Here is a 13,336-nt window from a genome sequence, read left to right on the forward strand (position 1 = left end):
AAGGAGGGATTGTAAACCCCTTTGAGTCTCCTACAGGAGAGAAAGGAGGGATATAAATCCAAACTTTTCTTCTTCTTTCTGCCACTGTGTTTAAAATATATATTTTTTTCAAGTGCCAGCTTTTAAATGTAAAGCCAAATGGTTTTGTGTAATAGGTGTAAAATACTAGTTTTTAAAAAAATGTTAAGAGAATAATAAAACATCAGTGAAGGAAATAATAATAATAATAAAAACAGTGAAGGAAATAACAATATTTGCTTTCCTTTGCTTTTTTTTTAACTGAAGAATCCCGTCTGCATTATCTTGATTCTGAAAACTCCTGACTTACCAAAAAAGACACCAATAGGCTCAGAGTGGTAAGTTGCAGTACTGCAGTCCAAGCTCTGCTCATGAGGGAAGGGCTGTGGTTGAAACCCTGAGTTTACTCCCAACGGAAATCGGTTTCAGAAGAAGAAGAAGAGTTTGGATTTATACCCCACCTTTCTTTCCTGTAAGGACACTCAAAGTGGCTTACAAGCTTCTTTCCCTTCCTCTCCCCACAACAGACATCTTGTGAGGTAGGTGGGGCTGGAGAGTTCCAAAGAACTGTGACTAGCCCAAGGTCACCCAGCTGGAATGTAGAAGTGGGGAAACAAATCTGGTTCACCAGATAAGATGGACAAGTGGGGAATCAAACCCGGTTCTCCAGATTAGAGTCAACTGACTCCTAACCACTACACTATGCTGGCTCTCCTTGACACTGAAGAACAGTATATGGTAGCTGAAAAAGTAGGCTCTCAGGGCTGATTCACAAGAAATAAGAACTAGTTGAGTATAGTGGTGATATGAACTATGCCGGTAGTAATCCCTGTTAGCACATTACTTTTTAAAGAAGTAATAGGCTAAGTACCAAGGAGAAATGGGCCCAAAAAATCCTGCAATTTTGATCATACTTATAGTTCTGAGAGTAGCATCATGGAGAGCTCTAGTACCATGAATGAGATGGTAACCCAATCCATAAAGACCATGGAGGAGAAAAATAGATTTGACAAAAATTCAGACAGATGGTAGTAAATCCTTTATCTACCCTGGGAGAATAACCCAGCCATCTGAATCTCTAGAACCAACACCCAGCTGGAATGCAGGAGTGCGGAAACACATCTGGTTCACCAGATAAGCCTCCGCCACTCAGGTGGAGAAGTGGGGAATCAAACCTGGTTCTCCAGATTAGAATCCACCTTCTCTTAACCACTACACCACCCTGGCTCCTGACTCAAGATTGTCTGACTCAAGATTGTCTCAGCCTTCAATCCTTCTGAGGTCAATAAAACATGTACTCAGCTTGTTGGGGGTAAAGTGTAGACAAATAGGAAAGGCAATGGCCAACCACCCCATAAACAAAGTCTGCCTGGTAAATGTCATGATGTGATTGTTCAAGGGCCATGGCCCCAGTCTCCCACCCAGGTTAGAAAAAGGCCCATATGGTCGAGGAGAAGCCTCAGAAGGAAGACTTATCTAGTTCACAGAGGGGCAAGGGACGGTAGGCAATGGCGGTGGACAGGCCCAGCAACACATGATGGTCTGGAGAAAAAGTTCTCCCAAAGCCAGTGACTGCTGGTGCTGCAAAGGCCATGCAGTAGCAGGAGAGCACCGGGAAGCTGGCTGGGTCCAGCTGATTGTCCTGGACCTTGCGAAAGCTGTCAGATGTTGTCCAACCACACAGCAGGCCACCTAACTCTGCTGGACAGGAGATACGGGCCAAGCTGTGCCCTGGTTTGGCACAGCACTGCACCAGTGACCCAGGCCCTCAGGGAGGGGCCTGGTGCAGGCCCAGAAGCCCTGCTGCGGCCCCCACCCTCCTGAGGGAAGAGCTAGAGCAGGGGTAGGGAACCTGCGGCTTGAGAGCCGCATGCGGCTCTTCTGCCCTTGCACTGCGGCTCCACTAGCCGAGCTGCTGGCCCCATCCTTGCCCGCCCTGCAGGTAGCAGGGCGGGCGCACCAATTGCCCGCAGCTGGCTGGGCCGTGCCGCGGGCTTCCCCTCTCGCCTGCCCCGTTGGAGCGGGGTGGGCGTTTTCCCGGCGGCTGGCAAGGCCGAGCCGCTGGCCCCATCCTTGCCCGCCATGCAGGCAGCCGGGTGGACACATCCATGCGCTTCTCAGAATGAGCGGAGTAAAAGGTAAAAAAAACACCAATATTTACAGTGTTATCTTTATTTTAAATGTCAAAAATTATTTGCGGCTCCAAGTGTTTTCTTTTCCCATGGAAAACGGGTCCAAATGGCTCTTTGAGTGTTAAAGGTTCCCTACCCCTGAGCTAGAGGGAAGAGTTGTGGTTGAAACCCATATTGTGGGGAGGGAATAAAAAGAGTGAGGACCTGGACAGCCAGGTAGGGCGCACTTAAGTAGCTACAGCCTGTCTCAGGACCTGCTAACTATGGGAAAGGGTTGAGGAAAGTGCAGCAGCGCCCAGAAGCCTTGTCTGAGAGTGGAGGAAGGGCTCCGCAGACCCTGAGGGGCACTGCAGGCGGTACCAGTGATTAACAGTGGTGTCATCCCATGGGTCAGTAATTACCTAGGGGCTTGCACAGTAGACTACCTTTACCTTAGTAATTAAGTAAAAAGGTTTGTTTTAAGAGCAAAGTATAAAGCTCTGAAGTCATGTTTAAAAGCACAACAGAGACATGACTGACTTCAGAGAAACTTTCATTTGATATGATCAGCCTTTTAGCTATTGTGGTGCTTCTCCCTCAACAAAAGGGCTATTTTTTAAAAAGAAAAAATGAAAGAAAAAGATGTCTTCCAGTAAATTAAGAACACATGGAAACACGGTAAGGATCCAATTCTAGTCAGTTATTTTGAATCATGCACCTCTGTATCTCTGTCACCCTACTTAGCTCTTTGGTATTCTAGACTAGGTCTGAGTATTTTTCTTCCTGCCCAAGAAAAGTTTCAGGGTTTTGTTCAGACTGTTTCCCCTACCCGCACAAATCATAAACTTTTGTGCTTTCTAATGAAAGCAGCCTGATCTCACCTAAACAGCAAGATTAATACAACTGCACATTAACTGCACTTTGGGGGTTGGGCGGTAAACAAGTCTAATAAATAAATAAATAAATAAATAAATAAATAAATAAATAAATAAATAAATAAATAAATAAAAGAAATTGAAAATTATCAATAGGTTTTTAATTTCATCAATGACTAGTCTAGAAGTAGCTATGTAATTTTTTTAAATCAGTGTCCGTGGCACTTAACTCAGTCATATAAGCAAGAGAGACACCTAGAAGCTTAGAATCTAAATTTTGTCAGTGGAGGACCCAACAGAAAGAGAAGAGGGAAGGGTAGACAACAGTTACAGGAAAGCAGCGTACACAGTATACTGGTGTTAAGTCAAAGGTCCTGTAGAAGAAGTAGGTTATAAGGAGTTTTTACTACTTAGAGCAGGGGAAGAAAAGCCCATCCAGAGATCAATTAAAGCAAATTATTTTGCAAGCAGTATTAAGGATCACAGAACTGATGTCTAAGAAAGGGAATCCAGAAAAAAAGATTACAGTAGTCAAGGCAGAAGGAGACCAGAGCATGAGCTGGTTTTTGCTGAGGGGATGGAGAAGAAGTGTTTTCAATCTATAGATGTAACATTGAATAGAAAACAAAAAAGATGGAGAAGTTAAAGATAGAGCAAAGGCTTCTTCATATAATCTAATCCCTTTGGGTAAAAGCATCTAACTACAGTAGTGACCCCTGTTCATTAAATATATATTATTGATAAAGGACTACAATCCTTCTCCTATTATTACTGAAGCAAACACTAGTACATCTAAATTATCATCCAATAGTCCAGGGCCTGAGCTTGGATTTTAAGGATGGGGGGTGGGGGTGGGGTGGGCATCATAGCACTCTTCAGATAAGGGAATATATTGGGGTAAGCAACACCAGATCCTTCAACTGGCAAGCAGTATGGAACCTCTGAATTGGCCAGGCCTGGTCTAAACAGTGGGAGCCTGGCCTTTTGCTGTTGCACTCTGCTTGCTGTATTCTACTACCTAGCACAGGACCCTGACCCTGTGGACCCTGGCCAGAAAAGGTTGCCTCTACAGGTCTAGGCATGACAGTGACATACGTAATTAATCTGCATGAAGTTTGATCTTAACAGAGAAGAAAGCAAAATGCCATGATTATACTATTAATTAGGGAACATATTCATGTTTCCCAATATGGAACAGATTACCCTGGAAAATAAATTATCGCATTTGAAAGGCTGACCACTTAGTATACAGTAGTTTAATTATTTTTCCGGCATATTTTCTTTGTTTGAAACCATGAGCATCTACTGCTACACACAAAATTAATAGCAGTTTTACAGGGCAAAAACAGGACATTTTTCAGATTAACTGTTTCAAATATTAATATTATATTTAGTATTTTACATGTCAGTCAACAATATTCTTTCCATTTCTTTTTCTCCTGCTCCTTCCTTAGTACAATCATCAGAGGGTTTTTTCCATCTGTAGCAAGTCAAATTTATCTGAGACCAATCATAAACATTTCCATCTCAAAAGAGGAACAGCAACGGACATCTAGAGACCTCTTTGCTTCCCTGTCTCCAAACTATTCCAAAAAAGGAAACCACATGTCTCAGTAATCATCTTCTTTTCCCTGGTATATTCGTCTCTCTTTTTCAGCTAAGTCTGCCATATAAGAATATATTGAATATATAGAGAATAAATATTCCAGGTTCCTAGATAATTGCCTTTCTACCAGAAAAGCCCTACAAATAGATTAGGTTTAGTAGCCTAGGATAAGGCCCAGGTCCCAGACCAGTGGTGTACAACATCTGAACTTGATAGTGTCCAGGATAAGGTTTCCCCAACCTGTGTGATGTACTACGCAATGCCACAATAGATGATTGAAGCGAATCCTAGGCATGATACCTCTCCACAAGGACAAGGGTCAAAGGAAAGACTTGTTTATAATTTGTTTCAATGCCCAGTGTGTCCTCTGAAGATGTTACGCTAAATTAATTTTAGGTGTAAATCAACGGTGGGTGCTAATGGTGCTTGCAGCATGTAATAAACAGTGCAATCCATGATGGGGGGAGAGGGGTGTGGTTTTGCAGCAGCTGAAGAGAATGTTGCCATGCTGCCCTCAAATGGTTTTCAGGTGGTACAAAAAGCATGAAAAACTGAAGAATTCCCCAGCTGCTGTGAAACTTCCTATGCAGGCCAATGGGTGGTGCCACACTTTTAGCTGGTGTAAGTCTATGCCAGCCAAAGGGGGTGTTCCTGGGCTGAAAGGCCACAGGAAGCTTACTAAAGATGGATCCATCCCAGGAACACCCTCGGAACAACACTACCAGTGATGCCCCTTCGGTGGAGGAATGTGGACAGCAGCAGCTTCCATATTCAGGTGTGTGGAACCACACAATGCCCTGCTGACAGTGATAGGGATTTTCCCATAAGTGTATTTGCCCCTTGCACCAGCGTACAGAGGATTCACATATGGTGTGCCCTTGTACCGTCTCCCCCACTCTTTCAGCACCCCCTCCTGTGGATTACACTGTTAGTTGCTCAGCTTGCTGGAATTCTGGACTCTAGAAAGCTCTACCTTTCCCTAAGTTATGCCCTCTGTCTGCCCTTCACAGGCAATAGCATTGAATAGAATATGGGCCACAGGCCCTCTATCACCTGAATAACTACCCCTAGGCATTCTAGATCAAAAATACAGTACTTCAAACAGTATCTATAACTGTCGAGTTGGGCAAGGGCAGAGAACTTGTATTTACCACAAGGCCTAATATTAAATTGGTCCTAAATGAGAATCTGATGTCTAAATGTTGCAAAGGTTGCGCTTGAGTTTCATGTGTTGTTTGCCAGATACAAAAACACAGAGAACTCATGTTCAATGCAAATACTATTTTCAAATAAGAGTTGACTCATCGGTACCTTGATGCTGTGTCTGCAGACAATAGATCAATGACTCATGTCTGTAAATTCCTGGAAGTGCCAACAGACCCCTTGCTTAGTCATCTTTTCAAAGGATGCTGAGTTCATGAGCTCTGTAAACCATAATAAGGGAGCTAACTGTATACCAGTGGGGGTTTTTATTACACTCTGAATAGAGCACATTACAATTCTAAAAATAACTTCATGCACATGAGTCACTTCACCTAAACTCATTTAACAAGTTGTATAGTGAAACAGCACAATCTGGTCATGAAAATGTAATTTTGTTGTTCTAAAAATAAAAGAAATAATATGTCAATGGAAGACTTGTGATTTTTTTCACTACCAAGAATAACCAGACTTTGTTTGGGATTTTTCCTACAATAAATTATAAATTAAGAGAACCTTTTTTTAAAAAAAACCCTATACAATGAGCGTATCTAAAGATAAGTCGAAAGTCAGATTGGAGAAGGTGGGGCAGGGGAACCATTTGAGTGTTACAGAAGGAAAGAAGAGGGGCAGGCTAAGACTGACCTGCATTTGGCTGCCTTCCTATGGCTCTTATTTCAACCATGCTTCAATGGAGCAGGATTGTGGCTGCCCCATTCTCTGTTTCTCTTATATTTGGTCACTGACCTCATGAGTGGTACCAGAGTTTATTAAGGAGAGGCCCAATGTCGCCATGGATGACACCAGGTCCGCGGCCACCGTGCAGGAGGCGGTATTGGCACGGAAAATAAAGTATTCTATTCTATTCTATTCTGTTTCTCTGTCAGTCCAGCTCACCAGCCTAACTCTGTCTGCGCCATGAGCTCTCAGATCTGCCAGAATTACCACACTGAGAGCAAAGCTGCTGTGAACCACCTGGTCAACCAGCTTCTCCAGTCAGCTACGCCTATTTGTCCCTGAGTTATTATATCATCTGGGATGATGTGGCTCTATCCAAGTTTGCCTCCTTTTTCCAGGATGTGTCCAGGATGGAGAAATGTGAATAAGCTGAGAAACTCCTGACCTTCACGGAGTAAGAACCATTCTGCTGGATGTAAAAACAACAACAGAGCAGGGTGCTTGGGAGAATGGGGACTCTGCCATGGTCTTTGCCCTTCAGTTGGAGAAGAGTGTGAACAAGGCCTGTTGGATCTGCACCCAGATTGCTTCTGCCTATGCAGATCCTCACATGTGTGACTTCCTGGGGATTACCATGTCAACGAGGAGATGAAGCTGATCAAGTAGCTAGGGGATCATGTGACCAACATTGTTCAAATGCCAGCAAGGACAGCCTAGATGAGTACCTCTTTGATCGCCTCACCTTGGGCAAGTCAAGAGATTGAGTAGCAGAATGCTGGTCAATGAATGAAGCATGCCTTTGTACTCTGCACAATTTAGGGGGAGAGTATGTAACTATCATTAAGTAAAACTTGGCATTAAGCACTTCAAAAAAAAGTCTCCCCCCCTCAGTTTTTTAAAAGACAACCTTAAATTCTCTATGTAAGAACAACAAAAGAGGTACTATGTTCATCAATAGGTGGGAAACATGCTAATTCAAAAACAAATTAGCTAAGGTAGAACAATGAAATTAAGAATTTATCACAACTAGGTAAGTCCATGTGAATGATTCACTCTCTTTTAAGAAGAAGAAGAAGAAGAAGAGTTTGGATTTATATCCCCCCTTTCTCTCCTGCAGGAGACTCAAAGGGGCTGACAATCTCCTTGTCCTTCCCCCCTCACAACAAACACCCTGTGAGGTAGGTGGGGCTGTCACACCATCTAACTTCTTGAAAAAAAATATTCTACATTTTCACTAAAGTTAGAATTTAAAATTCCATGCCATGAGCATGGAAATAAAATAGTGAATATTTGAGCAAACCCAAAGCTCTTCACAGTGCCAGGCTATGGTTTGATATTATATCTAATCAGAGGCAATAACCTGACCTAATTAAAAGGAAATAGTATTACCAGACTTAAGACAGACTCATAGAAAATATGCAGTGATGTTAAGGAATCCCAACTTATATAAGAAGACATACCAATTCTATTTTATGACCATTTGCAATGTTGTCAAGATGTAAAAAACAGAAAAGTGTAATTCTCAATATGTATGATCATATTAGGCTTTCCCCAATATTCAGTCAAGATTGTTATTTTCTGATCTCACATCTATTTATCTGTGGATGTATACTGAATAATTCCTTTAGGGAAATAACAGCCTGCTTAGTATGTTAAACCCAGTCAGATTATGAAAGAAGCAATGTACCATGAAAGTCAGCCAGCAACGCACAGTGATGCATTAATGATACAGACAGCTCTGAGGTGGACCCCGACGGGCAGTGTACACTGAGGTTACTAGCTTGACATTAACCTAGAACTCTGTTATAGGGGAAGGAGTATGCATGTAATAACAAAAATGTCAGAAATTACCAAAATAGCCTGTATAGAAATATGAGTGTGACCTTGTGATTGAGTACATAAAACAAAATAAAAAACGTAAAGCACTCAGAGGTCCAATGTGTTAATAATTGCCAGTCTGCAGGTGGCCCAACACTGAACTACTTTATATTACAATAGACCTATTCATAGTCTCAAACTCCTTCTATAGACTGGGCTTGTCTCCCAGGTTTATAAATCATAAGAAAAATATAAGCCAATTTCATTAAAAGCAGATATATTATAAGATCATGAAAAATGCACAGATTATCCACTATCTTTCTCTTAGAACCTATATTTGACTAGGACCCTCCCTTCAGATCTATTGCCTATTTAGTCAGAAGTAAATTGCAGTACAACAGATACATCCACTTAACCAGTTAAAACACATTCAAATTGGGGGAGGAAATGCTTCTGCGATACAAAAAGGGAGTTGTTAACCCTAAACCCTTAGAAGCAAGTAGGACTTCAGTGGGACATTTTCTGAAAAGTAAACTTGCAACTGTGATACATTACAGAAAATAGCTAACATATAAAACTATATTTTAGTATGCTGTTAAACTATACCCCGTATGTTAAAACTGTAGGCCATAGGTGTCAAACTCGCGGCCCTCCAGATGTTATGGACTACAGGTCCCATCATCCCCTGCCAGCATGATGCTGGCAGAGGATGATGGGAATTGTAGTCCATAACATCTGGAGGGCCGCAAGTTTGACACCTGTGCCGTAGGCCATATATGTTGGCTACATTAATGCTGGGTACAATTTGTATATATTAAGGCTGACAATACATTTATCAGATATTTTTAATTTAAACATCTTTAATTTTCATTTGAAAAGACATGTGTGTCCTTGACTTCAGAAAGAGAGTCTAGGAGAAAATTCTAGGAGATTCCTATCTTACATTTCCGTTTGGAAACAGTGACAGAAAAGCAACAGCAAGTTATTTCCTTACCAAAAGTAATTTAACAGTAATACTAATGTATTTTCCTACCAAAATTCAAGTTTATGGCTTGGATTCAGAACTGCAAAAGCAGAAACATAAATAGACTTGGCACAGTTCTGTTGCATGCAAAATGTAAGATCCCCACCCCCAATATATTATAGTGTCCAGAAACTGGTTGCATCAGTGGAAAATTAAGTAACAGTACAGTCTGATATTAGTGCAAACAACTACTACAGCCTTTTACTTGTGTTTCTGCTTGTGTATGAGCCAGAAATTTTGTGCTGGATCAAACCCTATAAATCATATATTAGATTGTGCTCAGTTTTTGAGCGGCATTTTATGCTTCTTGCTCTTTTTTAAGATATTCTTTAGAACGGAAAAGAATGAAATTAAACTTTGTCTCAAAAACCAGCAAACAGTAACTCAAGGAATGCTTGGTCTTACAGCTGAAACACAGAAGGCTACTGCACAACATTTCCCTGAGCAAATTTCAAATTTGAAGTGAAAATGATGTACCCACATTGGGGTTTACAATGCTAATAACATATCATATATGAAAACAAACCAATCTTCCATGCTTGTTTCAGGTTTCAAAAAGTAAAAGAACCCAATGAAACCTTCTCTAACAGAACATTATTAAACAATTTGACAAAAAATCAGCTACCATATTCATACATTATATAATAGCAAATATTTTTCAGTCAAGATTCTAGTTCACAATGCAGACAGGTGAATGAAGGTGATTTATATGCATAGTACTGCATAAAGCAAAAAATAAAATAACTATTATAAAAGAGATGTATGATTTAGTTTAGGTCTTCTATGAAGAAATTGCAAATGTCAAAATATTCTGGGCAAGATCAGCAAAATGGATACTATATGTACCTTTAAACAGCTGAGAAGAAAAATGGGTACTCTGTGTTACTAAGAAAGTAAGCATTAAATAACTGCCTCTGAAGTTACTCGCATGATCAAAACAGAAGCCTGTTTATATAATGGAAACCATGATAGTTCAGAACTAAAGGCTGAAATACAAACAGTTCAGTCAACTGAACCAATGCAGCAGAGATTTTGAATGTACTTTTTAACTACTTAATTCTTACCATATGATGTAGACTAGTGCAATTTGGGGATGTTTTCTTTACTGGAACAATGGAGAAGGGACTACAAAGCTCAGCAACCTCTGCTAGTTATCTTCAAAATCATACTTAAAGCAAGCCCAACAGAGCAAACGGGGAACTGTTTCAATGCCAACTGCCCCCTGGACTGGCTCTTGCTTTCAGGAAGATGAAAGTAAAGGGATGCCAAGCCTGAGCCCATCTAACCTGCAGGCAGGTGCTGGTCTCTCATAAAAGCAAATTAGCTCAGTACCAGCAGCCATGACTGACCAAGCTCCCTAAACATCAATTTTGTCCTATGGACCTAGGAAGAACCTGAATATGCACAGCCTGAAAAGCCTTGTCACAGGAGCTATCAACATACCCCAACCACATATTTACTTCTCTGTGATTAATTTTGCATCTTGCAGTTACGAGGAGTGGAATCAATTATTTTTGTCCAAGGTGATCCTGGACCAGAGACAGAGCTGCCAAGCTCTTTCTGCACTGTGACACTGGAGGCGTAGAATAGAAAATAGCTTTAAAATGTCCATGACCATTATCATATAAAGGTGTTCAAGGGCAGAATTTCCATTCAATTTGTTGAACTGTACAATTGTCACTGCAAACCTGAGAGTAGGAATTTCAAAGAGTCTTCACCATATTTTAAAAAGGACCTAAATGTTTAAAGAAATCAGTATTACCTGAACTTGTTCCAACAATGTTAAACTTGCTGATTCAACTAAGAGAATTGTCTCACTTTGTTCTGAGGGAGGCAACGCATTGACAGCTCAATCCAAAGCTGAGGCAGATGGGGACGGCGCTGCTTGAGCGCCACTCTGCCCGCTCCATAGGGCTTTCCCACAGTGTGGGAAGCCTGGAAAAGTTTAAACAACAACAGAACCCCCCAGCTCCCTCATGGGGATAATAGAGATATGCTGCAAAAATCACATTGTATCTCCGCCAGCAGCTCTGCTGGCATACAGGGCCCAAGAGGAGTCTGGAAGCCTATTAAAGTTGGCCCCTCCCCCCAAACCCTGGTGTAACTTGGAGCAGCAGGGAAAAGTCTGCACGAGGCCAGGCATCATGGCTGGGCATCACAAGGTGCTGCAGTAGCCAGGAGCTGGGGGAAGCCCACGTCACATCCAGAGGGGGATTTGGCCTCCTCCAGATTGCGCTGCCCAGTTCTCACCAAGAAATTAAAACTTTATTATACCAGAAAGTACCCTTAAAAAGGAACTGTCTCACATTCCTGTTCATTTTCTTCTAAATGACTGGGGAGTTTGCAAGCACATCAGATGCATGCATGGCCTTAACAGCTTACACTTTATCTTACTTTCAAGTTCTCAAGGCCTTTACCCTAGTCTCTAATTCTTTGTTTTGTTTTTGCTGTCCCAGTTTCTATAGCAACTCCTCCTAACAGCGATTACACTGGCACCAATATATGTTTCACTACACAGTTCTAATTATGCCACCGTGAGCATTTTAAAAAAATCTACACTGAAACCAAAAAAAGACACACTGCACCAGTTATGAAAGCTTGTGTTTTTAATCTTGTAAGGGAACACGGTGTTCCTTGGTGGTGAAACGAGAGTGTATTGTTGTCAGTGTCCTATACCTATGGGAAGGCACATCCTCTGCAATTGTAGCTGAGTACTGAGAAGGCTACTAAGGAACAAAAGGATATTTCAGGCCTTCTACCTCCAAACACAGTTAAGGAAAACAGCTGTATTTCAGTTATGAAAACAGTGACAAGGCATTCATTTCAAACATATACAGATATGCATTGTATCAGGATAGCTCCTCCTATATTTTGTTGCATGACAATGTATCATGCTTGTCTTGATATTTTAAAAGGCAACTGATTCTACTGATTTTTTAAAAAAACATATTTTAAAGAACTCTATCAGGAGTTTGAACCGGGGTTCTTATGCTGCGTCTCCGCCTTACCACTGCGCTGCACCTTTCTTTGCAGTATTGCCTGTCCTACTCTGTACTGCTGATGCCAACAGCAGAGCTGCTGAGGAATGTCCTATTTAGTGCTTTGTTACTCTGTGCCGAGTTGTGTGAGTGGCTACAGAAATATCCCAGAGGGTATGGTTTCCAGTCTGTTTTTCCTCCTGTTTTGCTGTGATTCAGCCTGCTTATGTTTTTGTGTTTAAATCCATTTTTGCCTCATTTAGAAATCTGAAATAAAAATAATTTAAAATAAAGCTAACTAAAACAAATGACAGTTTAAATATTTTAAAATAAGTTCTGATCTTAAAATTGTAAAATTCTTTTTAGGAACATTCTATTATATAAGTGGGGACCCACAAGGGCTTGTGGGGGAGGGAAATCCCATTTTCCCGTCCCCCATGATCAGTGTTCTTTTTGTGAATGTCCACATAAGCCTCTCCTTTTTCCACTTCATCCTCTCCTCAGCCATTCCCCAACCTATCTTTTATCTGCCTTTCATCTTCAGCTATATTTATTATTTATTTACTTCATTTATATTCCACCTATCTCCATTGGTGGAGACCAAAGCAGTTTACATTATTCTCCACTTCTCCTTTTTTCTCCTGCTTTTTTCTACCCCGTGAAGTAAGTTAAATTGAAAGTATGGAACTGGCCCAAAATCACCATGTGAACTTCCACAGGAGGATGTGAATTTGAACCTGGGTCTTCTGGATCCTACTCTGAAGCTTTAACAGCTACTCCACACTGGCTTTCATAGGGTGGTTGTTGTTGAACTAACCATCAGCCAGGCCTTGCTGAGCCATCGAAGTCAGGAAGTGTCATGCAAGGCTAGATCTAGAAGGCTGAGGTGCCTTGGGTGGTAGACAGAGAAGGGGCAGTGGGAAGAGGGGGGGGGGGCTCAGTTGCCTGGAAAAGATGTCTCATTATACAACATGTGTCTTGTTGCCCTGAATAAGCTGCTGCTAAGTGGAGGAGGCTCCGCTGCATAG

The 13,336-nt window shown here is 41.5% G+C and overlaps 1 protein-coding gene and 1 pseudogene across 4 annotated transcripts in view; one reads left to right on the top strand and one right to left on the bottom strand.

The window, feature by feature from the left end:
• BABAM2 (BRISC and BRCA1 A complex member 2) overlaps positions 1-13,336 on the bottom strand; it is a 166,438-nt gene that overhangs the window by 33,733 nt on the left and 119,369 nt on the right. The gene's annotated exons all lie outside the window — the stretch shown is intronic.
• LOC125442536 lies at positions 6,729-7,252 on the top strand (annotated as a pseudogene).

This window comes from Sphaerodactylus townsendi, linkage group LG01 (assembly GCF_021028975.2).
Source record: "Sphaerodactylus townsendi isolate TG3544 linkage group LG01, MPM_Stown_v2.3, whole genome shotgun sequence".
NCBI lineage: Eukaryota > Metazoa > Chordata > Lepidosauria > Squamata > Sphaerodactylidae > Sphaerodactylus > Sphaerodactylus townsendi.